Source organism: Macrobrachium rosenbergii, chromosome 17 (genome assembly GCF_040412425.1).
Source record: "Macrobrachium rosenbergii isolate ZJJX-2024 chromosome 17, ASM4041242v1, whole genome shotgun sequence".
In the NCBI taxonomy this organism is placed as follows: domain Eukaryota; kingdom Metazoa; phylum Arthropoda; class Malacostraca; order Decapoda; family Palaemonidae; genus Macrobrachium; species Macrobrachium rosenbergii.
The window spans coordinates 7986270-8001502 of record NC_089757.1 but is presented as its reverse complement, the minus strand read 5'-3'; the positions used below and the strand labels follow the sequence as shown (position 1 = coordinate 8001502).

The 15233-nt window shown below is 35.8% G+C and overlaps 1 protein-coding gene across 2 annotated transcripts in view; it reads left to right on the top strand.

Moving 5' to 3' along the window:
- Positions 1-15233, top strand: part of LOC136847703 (uncharacterized) — a 423779-nt gene that overhangs the window by 377624 nt on the left and 30922 nt on the right. For both annotated transcript variants that reach the window (XM_067119553.1, XM_067119554.1), the window contains exon 3: positions 13987-14253. The gene's annotated coding sequence lies outside the window, so the exon portion shown is untranslated. The remainder of the gene's footprint in view (positions 1-13986; positions 14254-15233) is intronic.

Sequence of the window (15233 nt, the reverse complement as noted above, 5' to 3'; positions counted from 1 at the left end):
CCCTGATGTCGAATAAACGATATAACAACCTAACAATATTGATACCACAAACAGAACCTGACATCTAAACAAACAAAGAACAAGAGCTAAGGCGGATCGTTGAGGGCTTCCCGCAACTTTACTTTCACTTTTCGTTCTCCACCCGACCCTCGAGGGGTTGGCTGTGCAGTCGGGTTAGGGTTGGGGGCGGGGAAGGGGAGAGGTCTTGAGAGAAAGGAAAGGACCATAGACTTCGTTCTTACCCAGGTTACAACCTCACATGGTGGGTGACGCGCACAAACGCCGCTGTGCTCGCGCATACACATGGCTGGAGACGGACGGCGAACATACACGTATACACGAACATACTATTATTATTGTTATACTCCACATTCACATTGGAGCTATGTTTTAATACATTTCCTTCCTATTCTTGTCAAAATTTTACCTTCAGTAAATCTGGCAATTGCGAAGATGTACCGCTGGAGCTGACAAGACAATTCAAAGCTTCAAGAACAGACAAACAAAAAGTAGATTCCACCGTAAAAAGCAGTGAATGGATTGTTTTGTTGGTGAGCTTCCCACAGGTATAGTTCTTGTGTACCTTGCTCGGAAGATTTCCACTTAACTAATAGTTTCATTAATATGAATTTTATTATGGTAATGAAAAGAGAAGTTCTGCCAGAAATACGGATGAAGTATGAGAAAATTTACCTCTGCTAGTGTACATTAGTTTCCGTAGGGGGTAGTGCCATGAGTGCACCTCATGTGGTGCACTGTAGGCATTACTTAAGGTTCTTTGCAGCGTGCCTTCGCCCCCTAGCTGCAATCCCTTTCGTTCCTTTTACTGTACCTTCTTTCATATTCTTTTTCTTCCAACTTACTTTCCACCCTCTCCTAACAATTGATTCATAGTGCAACTGCGAGGTTTTCCTCCTGTTACACCTTTCAAACGTTTTCCTGTCTTTTTCCGTTTCAGCGTAGAATGACCTCGTAGGTCCCAGTGCTTGGCCTTTGGTCTAAATTCTCTATTAAATTCAATTCAATACTGTACTTTAGTAAAAAAAAATGTTTTTAATAATCAGAATGATGTCAGATGGGGTGATCTGGGTACAGAATTCTGGTTTCTGTCAAGTTTCATAGGGATGAGGTTGCTGGCCTCATTCCCACTTTTCTTGACTTGTGCAAACGCAGATACTCATTTACAGCTGGGAGGACTGGTGGGTCTAAAATATAATCATGTAGACATGTTCTCGCGCGTATAACAAACGCGCCTACGCACACCCTCACGTGCACAATTACGCACACGAATGGATTTAGCACATGCAACACGTACATGTTGACTTGCATGACTTGAGCTTTCTTAAGCACTCCAGAAAATGCTGTCGAATGATTTCCGATTTTCAAAATACTTTTCAATTGTCCGACACGTTCCTGGTGTTAGTTCAGCGAGCTTTGATGTTTCAGTGGAAAATGCATAGGAAGTGTAACTGCCTTAGTTAAGAATTATAAATACAAAAATTACCTTGAATTTTTTATGATTTTGAGCGCATTTTATTCTCAAATACGTAATTTTCGTATCTTTGGGGTAAAACTTGGAAATATGGTGCACATATATTTCCTTTAACTCGTTTTGGAAGCTGCTTTTTTGTATAAGTACTCGTAAATATATTGACAGCTTCCTTTATCTTAAATTAACGTTTCTTAGTCACCTAACTGACAAATATATGCATTATTTTATCATGCAAATCGTGGAATGTTCATTTCGTTTAAAATTCACTAATCTAAGAAAAAATATTTCTTTCTTTCTTTCTGTCTTTCTTTCTTTCTTTCTTTCTGTTGAGTTTTAAAGCAGAAATTTCAACTTTGCCGTTTCTTTCCAATAAGATTTGCGGTCGTCCTTTCACTGCGACAAAAATCATTTCTTTAAGAAAGTAGAAATTAAACATATTCTCGTTCCTTGACAGTTTTCTGTCTATAATAATTCTATATTTTATCAAATGTTGTATGCTTTCAGACACTGGTAAAGCAAGAATTCCCATAACTCTCTCTCTCTCTCTCTCTCTCTCTCTCTCTCTCTCTCTCTCTCTCTCTCTCTCTCTCTGTAAAGAAAGTAAATAAAATATTCTTTCTCGGTTGGTTTATTCCTCTGTGTTTAAAATTTCCTACATCATTTTTTGCCGATTTTTTTTTATATCATCTGTTTTAAAATAAAACTGTTTCCACCACAATGTCTTTCAAGGAGGAAGTACTAAGATATGCTGGCAAGAGCAAGGCCCCTTACTGGCATAAGGCCTGCTTAGTCTGACAAAAACAGACGACACGCAGGCACTTCACGGTAAATATTCTGTCAGCACCACCTTACCTCAGTGCAATTCCTTTCTCTTTCTTTACGCGCTCAGGTCACGTTCCAGCTGACTTCTGGAGTACTTTCTAGGACAGTCGGTTAAACAGTAGTATCCATTTTCATGGCCAAATTAAGCAATGTACTGTTAAGTAACTCTGCGAAGAGATGACTACCAAGTCCAAGTGGGCAGCATCGTGGACCTCATCGTCTCGGCCATGAAGACATTCCTACGTCTGCCATTGTAGGAGAAAGGCTGTTCCTTCTCTTTGAAAGACAGGAAGGGGATTAGAATCTGGGGTTTGCAATCTTATAATGTATAGCCATGTAACCGGAAGGATGATCTTTTGAATATATACGCTTTAGAGAAACAGTGTTGTTTGCAACATACGAGTTTATATATATATATATATATATATATATATATATATATATATATATATATATATATATATATATATATATATATATATATATATATATATATATATATATATATATATATATATATATATATATATATATATATACTGGATTTGTTCATACGCTCTCAGTGCATCCAAGTAAAGATATACATCCTGGCAAATTAAGTGAGCACAATAGACAATGGCCTACATGCAATAATAATTAATCCCAAGGCCACCCCTCACGTCGTTAGTAGACTCAAAACAACAAAGGTCCCAGATTACTATCCTATGAACTCTTAGACGTGCTAGGTCTAGGACCTCTAGGCTCATTTAATCTTCAACAACAATAACTCTGCTGTGCGTCACTCTAAAAGAAAGGTAGGGGTTAAAACCACATGTAAAACTCTTGTAAGGTTCGATTTGATTCACTCTCTAATCCAATTCCATGATCTCTTCACAATCCGCTTGACTAGCCTGTGAACTTAAATTTCTCATATAAAACAAAACAAAAAGTGAGGAGATTCGTTCGCCATGAGCAGCCGTTTACAGATGGCTGCTCTGTTGAGTCTGCTGTGCCCTCATAGCTGAAACAGAGTTAATGTGATATAGAAACTATACTAACTTTCGCCTCATTTTTTTCTGTAAGATTCTATCGCCTCAATTTATAGGTGTTCAAAAAAAGTTCATTTTTATGTAGGTTCAGTTCTTCGACAATCTCTTGGTGTTTCAGTGTTTAAATTATCTGCGTAAATTTTAGCCTAGGCAATAGGCTAGTCATGTTAGTCTGGGATACTTTACTCTTCAGCTTCTCAGAAGTCAAATTGGCCTACGTTTGTACGGGAGGTATGATATTAATCTTTCGATTTTCACGTTCATCATTATTCTAGACAAATCACTACGTAGCTATTTTACTCAGAATATTTTCTCTTCAATTAATCATTTACATATCAGTTTTACGTGATATGATTACTTTTCCTAAAATAATTTTGAAGTAATGTGCTTACATACATCTGAACGTTTCCGTTAACGAACGTTATGTAATCAGGGCAAATTAGGGCACCGAGACTACTTTCATTTACCTGCATTCCTTTCTTTCTTCTTCGTCGAATCTCGTGTCAAGAATCCGGAAACGACGACTTGTGTGTTTAGGTGTTGCAACATGTAAGAATCTTCGTTCATCCTACTCTTCCATGGTTCGCAGCCTTTATTTATTAATTATCTCATTAATTAATTAATTAATTAATTAACTTATTTATTTATTTATTTATTTATTTCGCATGGCGTGGCTATAGCTCCCGTGACGCCAAATTACGGCATTAAATTAGTCAATTAATCGTTCTCAACAGCGGCAGCTTGAGAATGGTGCAGAAATGTCAGCTTCTGAAATCATTGAAATTAGCTTGACTGTTGATTCTGCATCTTTTACCCCTAAGTTGACGTCAAGAGTATTTGTAAATAGAGTGTGAAAAAGTACTGAAACTGAGAATTAAACCATTTATACATAGCATGTCAAGGTACTCCAATAAACTGAATTCTCGGAAACATACGTTCTTATCATTTATGGCGTATGAAACTGAGAAAAAATCTGTAATATCTTCTGGGTAAGCGTTATTCAGATACACTTATAGAGATTAAGAATCAGATAATAAAAGCACATTAATTATACTGACATAAACTACCCACCCACACGCGCGCGCACATACGGACACACACACACATATATATATAGTGTGTACGATGTGTGTGTGTGAGTTTGTAAAAGGAATCCATCGAAACAAGCCTTATTCTATGAACATCGCCTTAACTATAGTAATCTATAAGTCACGAGGGTTCGCGTAACCCCTGGAGGCTCCAAAAGAACTCTCGCTTTCAGGATCTGCTTTAGGACTAAATCTCCAGGTCATTGTGTTCTTCCCTTAATCGTCGAAGTCTTTAGGCTTATACAGGCAAGCAGTGTTTTTACAATGATTACCAAGGTCATCTGTTAGGGTTACAAAATTAGGCCTATGTGATTCTTGAAGAAAGAGGGTTTTTTATACCAAACACTTGATAGATAGACCAAAGCATTCGCCCAAGCTATAGTACCACATTTAATCAATTTGTTAATTTCAAATTTGCTTTATAAAGGCGATGAAGTTCATAAATATAGATTTTGCTGGCTACACTTTCTCCCCCGTCTCTAAAGGAAAGGATAAGCGAGGTAAGGGGTTTCCTACGTCACAAGATCCTGCCCTGGCAACGGACCCCTCCTGTCCTTTCACTTGGCCACATCCTGGAACGCACCCTTCCAGTGATTACGAATCGTTACAAAAAGTGCTAGGCCTTTTAGGCCTATCTTTTGATGGGGTTACAATCTTGGGCTTTCCTTGTCATACATGAGACTATTCGTTATGGTGATTTATTCAATGAATTATCATTTCTCTTGAGTTTTATCATATCATTTGTGTTCGGTAAAACTATATATATATATATATATATATATATATATATATATATATATATATATATATATATATATATATATATGTGTGTGTGTGTGTGTGTGTGTGTGTGTGTATTTCATTTGGATTCATGACCAGGTTAGTAGACACAGTACCAGGGTGTAAATGATGTTTCGTGTTAAAAAAAAGGAGTATTATTACATTTAATATATAAGATAACACAAGAGACAGTAATGATTTTACATTTAATATCAAGTGGTTGAACAAATAATTAAAGGAAGAAAAAACATCAGTATATGAGCATTAACAGGAAAAGAATGCATTTTTTAAAATTAAATCAAAGTAGTCGATTAGGAAATGAGTGAATGTATTGGAGAGCAGTCTATATTAAATGACCAAGAATTTTAACAATCTTGGCGGTGGTTTGTTCGGTGTGCAATTTTGCTTTCACTCATGTTGCCTTAGACGAGTTTTCCCTGGACTTTATACAACAAAATGTGATTGAAAAATTTTTTTTCCATTTCGAAAAACTTTTGCTGACAATTGATATATCTCATTGTCTTCCGTCACTGAGTAGATACCAAACATTTTCAAAATGTTTGTATTACATATAAATAAAGTGATAACTAAAATTCAAAGAGGCGTTAGAAAAAGAAATCGACTAATGGCCTTCACATACCGATAAACTTATTATTCGGAGTTATGCAAAAAGTAAACATTTCTGAGACAGTCCATCTGCATTACGAAACTTTTGAGCGTGGCATTATATAGTACACGTTCATCAAGATGGCTTCAGCATTTACATACATACATACATACATACATACATACATACATACATACATACATATATATATACATATATATATATATATATATATATATATATATATATATATATATATATATATATATATATACATGCATATATATGTATATGTATATATACACATGTATTTATGTATGTGCTTGTGGGCTTGTGGCGTCTCAAGAATGGAGAGAGGATAGCCTGAAGAATTATGAGCTGGCGGTTTATTTTATTGCTAAGACGAGTTTTTGGCAACCAATTGTAAGTGAATGAGTTGAGGTCTCATAAATAGTGTAGTTGTCAAAAGGTGTCGTTGCTTGTGTACTTTAAAATGACTCTCTAGTGCATATGGTCCAAAAGGAAGCCACCAGAACTTAGGATAAGCGTATATTTTCTAAAATACGTCCCCTTCTAGTTAGGACGAAACGCTTCCACTAAAACAGTCACTGAGAATCATTTTCGATTTACCAAAGAATTCTGTGAGAGAGGCGAGATGAAAGCACTTCCTCTCACCGAAGAATGTGGCACATTGGGAAACGATAGCTCCCAGCTTAGTACAGGCACTAGCGATCCATGCTATTTCTGTACTGTGTGGCCGCACGAAACCTTGAGTCTTTTGTTTACATTGTGGTTCTATTCCCAAGCGGTCGTTCCACTCGTCCAGCATCTGGAAAGAAGGTAGTTCGTTGTGCGCGGTCGACATTCTCATAACATTGCCACAAGACGTGACGTCATTTGCATCCGGGATCCTGCCTTAGGGCCGTGACGAAGAGAGTGAAAGTAAAAAGGGATCGGTTATGAGGGAGTCTCCCAGGAACTCTTGACCCTAATTTGGACGGCTATGGCCCACCTTTAGCAAAACACAAAGAGAGACATGAACGCCCTGTAGTCGCACATTCAACCCGCTGCGAATATGTAGTAAAAGCGTTACAATACCAGTAGGCCTACATGTAAATTCAAGACTTTAGGAAACAATTCTTTCACTGCGAGCATCCTCCCCTAAGCAGTCTCGTTCGGGAGAACATATCCAAGTAAATGACAAAAATATATTCTAGATAGTAGACGTCCTACAGAGAACATTGTTGTGTTTGCTATTCGTTGATAGAATGTATATTGCTTTTTTTTTACCAAAATGGTCACAAAAGATAGGTACCCATGTCTGACTTTATCGTTCTTTGAAATAAATCTTCCTCCCTCCCATACTAATATCCCTCTTTTGTTTGATCGGCTACTGGATATTTTATATCCAGTGGAACAACTGTATAGTCCGACGATCAAAATTCTAACTATATTGGGTTGAATCAGTACTGTCGTAACTAGTGATCGGGAGAAAGGATCAGTATTTCCTTTCAGATATGAGGTACACGTTCTACAGAATATCATTGGAATTCAATCTGGATGTCTCTTTGCCCTGCTACAGCTAGTTGTATATTAGACTAGACTGACTTTCATGCTAACACGGGATCCCATACCAATGGCAACCAAAATGAAATTCACTCACAAACATTTATATATATATATATATATATATATATAGAGAGAGAGAGAGAGAGAGAGAGAGAGAGAGAGAGAGAGAGAGAGAGAGAGAGAGAGAGAGAGATCATATAAGACGAAAAAATTCACATGGCGCAATATATACAGATGGGTCTAAATCACAACATGGAGTAGGATATGCAGCTATATCTCAGACAAAGCATATCAATTCTCTTTACCCAGTAATGCCGGTATTCACAGCAAAGCTGTGTGCAATCGCATTAGCCCTCAAAATTAAAAAGCAAGTATCTTTCAATAATTTTGTGATTTTTAGCGACTTCGAGAAGTGCTATAGAAGCCGTTCAGAATTACAACCCAAAAAATAATATTGTACAGCAGATTAAGTTTGAACTCCACAAACTGTATAATAATGGAAAAAAAAAAATATTGAAATATGTTGGATCCCTACCCGTGTCTAAGGATTAAAGGAAATGAAGAGGCTGATAAAGCAGCTAAAGAAACGGTCTACATGACAAGAGCAAATGTAAACATCCCTATTAGTGATTATATAAGACATATAAAAATAATCATTGTAAATAAATGGCAAAATATATGGAATGAGGAACCTATAAATAATAATTGAAACATATAAAATCCTGTGTTGAAAAATGGAGTTCATCATATCAGCGAGAGAGACACAAGTACTTCTGACGCGTCTTCAAATAGACCATACTTGTTTGACACATGGACGCTTAATGAACAGTCCACATTGCCCTCCTCCCGAATGCTCAAAGTGCAAAGTGTTGATAACAGTCAAACATGTACTGTGTGAATGTCCAAAATGTAACCAACAGCGATTAGCAACTTTTGGAAATAAATCGATGAAGGAAATTTTCTCAGAATCTTCTACATTTTCAGTCATTCCAATTTTAACATTCATAAAGAACTGTAATTTAATATATAAAATATAAAAATTAAGTAAATAATGAAAATACCGAAGCCCCTAGGGCGTTTAATGAATTTTGAAAGACGAAATTTAAAAATATTACTTAATTTTTGAATTTTTTTTTTTTTTTTTGTATGTCTGGAAACGTGCAAATGTATTTAATGTGCTCATTTACTCCAGTGGAAAAGCATATGCCTTGTACAGTTTATTTCTTTTAAATTTCATTTTCATTCATTCATCACCACGCGAATGACCTATTTGGTCTCAGTTCTTGGCGTATGGCCTAGACCTGGTATTTCGTCATACTCCTTCGGGCCAGCCCCATGAGAGCTGAAAGTTAGCTTAGTGGTCTGGTTAAACTATTTTAATAACAATATATTATATATTAGACTAGACTGACTTTCATGCTAACACGGGATCTCATAGCAGAGGCAACCAAAATGAAGTACACTCACAAACAGTTACATGTATGTATATAATATGTGCATATATGCATATATATATATATATATATATATATATATATATATATATATATATATATATATATATATATATATATATATATATATACATATATATATATATATATATATATATATATATATATATATATACATATATTTATTTATATACATATATATATCCAACTTTGCCAAAGAGAAAATGAAATACCTGATGCTTAGTGGTAAAAATGTACAATTTATAAACTAGAGAGAGAGTACAGACTTTTGTACTGTCCCTAGCATATATATTGTAAATTTCCTCCACTATGTATCAGTCATCTGAAAACAATTTAGGTATAGAGTCGAGACTGGTCATGATTAGCACCCACTGTTTCATTTTCCTTGTGGTAATGTTGGATACTTATTGACTTACTTATTGATATATATATATATATATATATATATATATATATATATATATATATATATATATATATATATATATATATATATATATATATATATATATATATATATATATATGTATATATATACATTAATATATATGTATGTATCTATATATGTGTGTATATATATACTATGGCTCTGTCGATCATTACAACTCAATGTGCATGTGCAACTTTGCCGTCAATTCTCCTAGCATCTGGTTCACGCCCTTTGAATAAGGTTTGAGAATCTAATGGATTAAAATTGCATATAAACATGAAGCAAATGAAATAAAAAGTATAGAATAAAGAAAAAATAATTAAATAATATAAATAAAAATTTAAGAGATATTCAACTCTCTTGATCTGGCGTGCAGACATCAGTTATACCGAAGTTTGGGAGTTGAAATGTTACTCATGAATATTTGTCAGGTATGTTAAGAATGACAAATAGTGTTGCTTATATTATAAAGTTAATGGAAATGTCCTTACTTTGCGGATGAGATCAGCTGAAGAAGTTTGTTTTCTGGAGAATTCAGTATGTGTAACAAGGCGATTAAAAAATGGAAAATCATTGGTTATTTGACTCATAAATCTATTACTAATTTCACTGTAGATAAAGAAGGAAAGTGACGGGGTTTGATAAAGCACTCAGCGAACATACCTTCTTAATCTCCTTATAATGACTATTTTTTTTATTTTCTATTGTTCTTTGTTCTTGTAAATTATATATCATTCAATAACGCCGTAGTTTCATTTGGTTACATCAACGAATGTATTTGTTTCCTTGTTTTTGTTGAAGTGCCAACTCCGGATGCCGCAAATAATTATGCAAATTATTATTTCCGGCTTCTGTTATCAGGAGGCTTGAAAAGTAGTCATAGTTCCGGCGTTTGTTTCACTTTAATTTGCTTGAATTACAGGTGAGCTGAATTTATACCCGGCCATTTTTCTGTAACGATTCTTGTCTTTTTTTTCGCATTTTTTATTCTGATTATTAATACTCGTTTGATAATGTGTCATTATATATATATATATATGTATATATATTACTTATGCAGTATTTACATGCACATGTATGAAACACATGGAAATGAGTATCAATAATCTGAATAAACAGTGCGAAAAAAAAGACAAGACTCATTACAGAAAATGGCCAGGTAAATTCAGCCTGTAATTTATATATATATATATATATATATATATATATATATATATATATATATATATATATTATTATATATATATTATATACATACATATGTATATGCATATATACATATATATAAATATATATATATATAAATATATATATATATATATATATATATATATATATATATATATATATATATATACTGTATATGTATACATATGTCCTTAAAAGAGAGAGAGAGAGAGAGAGAGAGAGAGAGAGAGAGAGAGAGAGAGAGAGAGAGAGAGAGGGGCAGGCTAATGTTGTGGAAAGTTCTGCATAAGGATTTCATTCGCAATCTGAAAGTGGCAATGAGATCAATCGCAACTGTTGCAGACGTTTAACAAAAACGTATCCTGGAATAATTTTCCCCGATCAGAAAACGCTCATATTTTGAAAGGTATTTTAGAATACTGAAATATTAACATTTAGTAAACGCAAGAAACTGATTCAATTAAGGAGAGAAAATTATTCAGTTCAGCTTACTGTGATGTTCACTATTACCACTTAGAATTCAGGATGCAAGTAAATATTTCCTAGGGAAAATTAGGCTAGAAACAGCCACAATGCTTTTGACAATAAAACCTACTGTACTATGTTGAGAAAAAGAATAAAAAAGTAAAAAATACACCGAAGTTTCTTCGGCGCAATCGAGTTTTCTGTACAGCTTACAATGATATATGAAACTCTCGATGTGCTGCAGTATGAAACTCTTAAACCCAACTGTATTATGGTTCGGGACCTTCCCTGAAAAAAGCGGGACGCCATATCTTAAAAACTAACTATAGAATGTTCTTGAAAATAATCTCGATATGTTTACCACGCCCAAAATATATAAGGAATATCCTTGAACTATCCTAACGTAACCCATCCTAACCTAATCCAACCTAGAGGCATGGCAAAAAAAAACTGAGGCGCCCACTCGTTTGGCCGAACAGTTGGGGAATATGCTGCCCGGTCGTTTAAGAGAGTTTCATACTGCAGCGACCGGGCAACGCTCAGTTGCTACCCAGATGTGGTCAAGTGAAGATGCATCGGCGGCTGGCACCTCTAGCGGTGCCAGACGCCCGATCATGGCTAACTTTAACCTTAAATAAAATAAAAACTACTGAGACTAGAGGGCTGCAATTTGGCATGTTTGATGATTGGAGGGTGGATGATGAACATACCAATTTGCAGCCCTCTAGCCTCAGTAGTTTTTAAGATCTGAGAGCGGACAGAAAAAGTGCGGACGGACAAACATCTTCTCAATAGTTTTCTTTTACAGAAAACTGAAAAGAGGAGAGGGTAATGGGAGTCGCCGGGTTACTGACGAGAGTAAACGCCTCGAGATCAGTCCTTTAATGAAGAAGAAATAAAGGAAATCTTCCCCATATTTGGGAAAGTTTGATCAAGTCACGATAAATATTTTAGCTCTGATGATAGAGAAGCTGCGTTGGAGAAAGATGCTTAGTGCATATAAGACTGAACCCTGCATGGCTCATCGTCAGTTGCTCTTCAGTATGAGTTATTATCTCAGATACTTGAATGACAGATTTGTTTTTTCCAATTTTTCGTACTAAACCAAAGTTTGAAGCCCTTATAGAGATTACTTACGAGTGAATTACTGAAGCTATAATAAAGCCGGCCGTCTAAAGACAGAAGTAACGCCGCGCTGAACACAAAATCACTTTAAATTGGATGAAGGAAAGCTAATTGGGAAGAACAGCTTTATTCTAATGTTTGGGAACTCGAAGAGGGCTGAAGGAAGCTATCGGTTAAGCAGGTCAAGATGATACGCATTGAACAGAATCTTGAGGGATGGTAACAAGCCGAGAAACACAAAAGAGCCTTGAGGAACGCCTACGAGTCACCTAACAACCTGGAAGTAATCTGCAAAGAAAACTGTGGGCACCAGAGGAAGACAAACTCAAAAGATTTATCCCTGGGACCAGATAACAAGGAGAAGAAAACATTTCCTCCCGACTGAAATATTTTTTACCGGAAATTTTTTTTTTTTTTTTGACGTTAAGTAAACGACTGAAAATTTCAGTGACTCTCAAAATATTCTGGACACAATTTTCTAGATGTGGCATAACAAAACGCGAACACTTGCTCTTTCAGCCATCTGTGCAACTCAGCCAACGTGTAGTGCAAATTTTTATTATTGCCTTCTGATATGTAACATCCGCTTCGACCGTACCGAACCGGATCTCTCGGTTCCAGACCACTCGCTTTGCCGAATTACCTCAGAATGATGTTAGGTAATAAGGTCAAGTCTAACATGACAAGGCTACGCCTCCCCGCCAACAAATTCCCCAACAGTGCAATATCTCCAGTTCTCCCACACTCACGTGGTGGTTGGTCAAGTGAAAGTTAGTTCCCGGATGTGAAGATGCAGTGTGGGAGTAATCATCTCGTTTCGATTGTTTTTTTTTTTTCTCTTCTTTTTCTCCAAGAGTAGTGCATAAGCCGTGAATTATTTTTACTTAAGAAGAAGGATATATATATATATATATATATATATATATATATATATATATATATATATATATATATATATATATATATATATATATATATATATATATATATGACAGGTAGCATTGAACACAGCCGAAGCCTGTAGAAATATCATTCATTCGTTTGCCTGCGAGTTGTTTTTCGGCGCCACCATTCTTTTATCCCTGTAAATCACTGGGTACCACATACCAGTGGCATACTATCGTACCTTGCTTCCACCATTAAGTATTTCCCTTGAAAGCACAGATTTTTAAACTGTTTCTGACACATGATGAAAGCAATTAGTTTCTAATTCTGTAATTCTCCTCTTTTGAGGGCGTGGTCGTACTTCTTAAGGCGTCATCAGTCAGTAATTTAAGATAATAGTGGCTTGTATCTTCTCCGACCTGACACGCTAGGTGTCGTTGACCTTTTTGATCAGAAGATTTTCGATAACTTTGGCAAGAGCCCCATGAACCTTTGTGAACCGTATCGTATGAAGTTCTGTCATTAAGACAAGCGGTAATGACATTTATTAAAGCTGTGTTGTCCTACCTTACTTCGAGTTAATTATGAATTAGACTTAGTTCTACGTGGAACTTTCGTAACGACAATTTTCGAGATCTTTTTAGTTTAGCCTCAGCTGAAAGATTGCACAAAAGTTTCCCACAGCGTACTGGAAGAGCTATACAAAATTGTGTTATTAAGAACTGTGATAAATTTGTAGAAAAATCTCTCGAACATTTTTCTGAAACTTGCAGCGGAACGGTATAAGGAACAACTGATATTAGATCTGTTGGATTATAGTAGCTAAAAAGGATTAAGCGCATTTGTAGTGAAATATATTTCTGTCGCCTCAAGTTTATAATGTTCGCTGGTTACATCAACCTGCTCTTCTCTCAGAGCTTCATACTTGTCATAAGTAGTTTAGCAGTTCGATAAAAATTTTTTTATAACATTTACTTCCGGGGTAAGGAATTATCACTCCTCCGTTGTATTTCCTGAATCATTTTTCCGCAGGAAGAAAAAAAGTGAATTTACGGATATTAGAGCTGAACTCACGATCCTCCTTTCACTAGAACTCGACACAGTCTCAGCCGGATCCTCTGAAATCGTACTTCACACCTCAGCCGCTCAAGCATCTGCATCCGGTGAATGGAAACACAAGCAGCGTCTGGCCCGTCGTTTCATGGGGGTTTTGAAATAGGTTCACGTTAGTGATTACGCTGAACATATCCTGGTGATCGTAAGACGGAACTGAAGATTCCATTGAGACTAATGAAGGAGGTCAGTGACCGAGGAAAGCAGAATTATTATTATTATTATTATTATTATTATTATTATTATTATTATTATTATTATTATTGGGCTGAAAATCGTATATATAATAAAAGAAAGGGTGATCACATGATTGTTTGATGAAAAGTGAAAATCATTTTAGCTTAGGTGTAAGGTCGTTGACATTTTGATGCAGGCACCAGTTTTCTACTCCAGATTAGGAATGCATAAAAGTTGCGCTTCTTATAACAGCTAATTTTCGCGGAATTTAAATGCAGTAGTGCATGCCTATATTTCACTTACTACAGGCAGCTCACAAGAGCAAGATGCCGTGCTGGCACAGGGCCAACCTTATGTAATAATAAAAACAAGTGCCATACCAACATAAATGACATCTTTTCGTCTTTTTTTTTTATTTAGCAAGAGTCAGAGAAAGACCAAATAATTCTCAAAATACTGGTACAAGTGATGATAAATGAATTCGCACTGAATACAGTATTCTACGTGAGACTTGTACTGGGTGACCTAGCTTTAGGCTGCTTGAGTTAACATATGACAAATGAATCAGCCCAGTCAGATTTCTAACTTGGTAGTTTCCTCGGCCAAAGAGAAGTCGTCCTCATGCCTGACCAGTCGTCCTCGAACTCCTCCAAAGCCTCAGGAAACTCTTCAAGCTTATCACTTGACCCCCTGCTCCCCCCGAATTTATCCCGGCAGAGGCTTCGGTGACCCACTCTGTAGTTGCCCCGATTTCTTGCTGCTAAATAAGATGACTCCATCTAAAGGACACTGGATAACATGCGACAGCCGTAAGCCTCCATAAATTTTGACTAGGAGAGAGTGCCAAAGCAGTAATAGTTGTTTTACATATTTCCATATGAATACTCAGTTTTTTTTATATATTGCCCTACTTTCCTTTGCTATGTTTATCTTTTAATTTTTGTAAGTTAGTGACCATTTTGGCTCGTCTGCCTAAATGCTTGATGAAT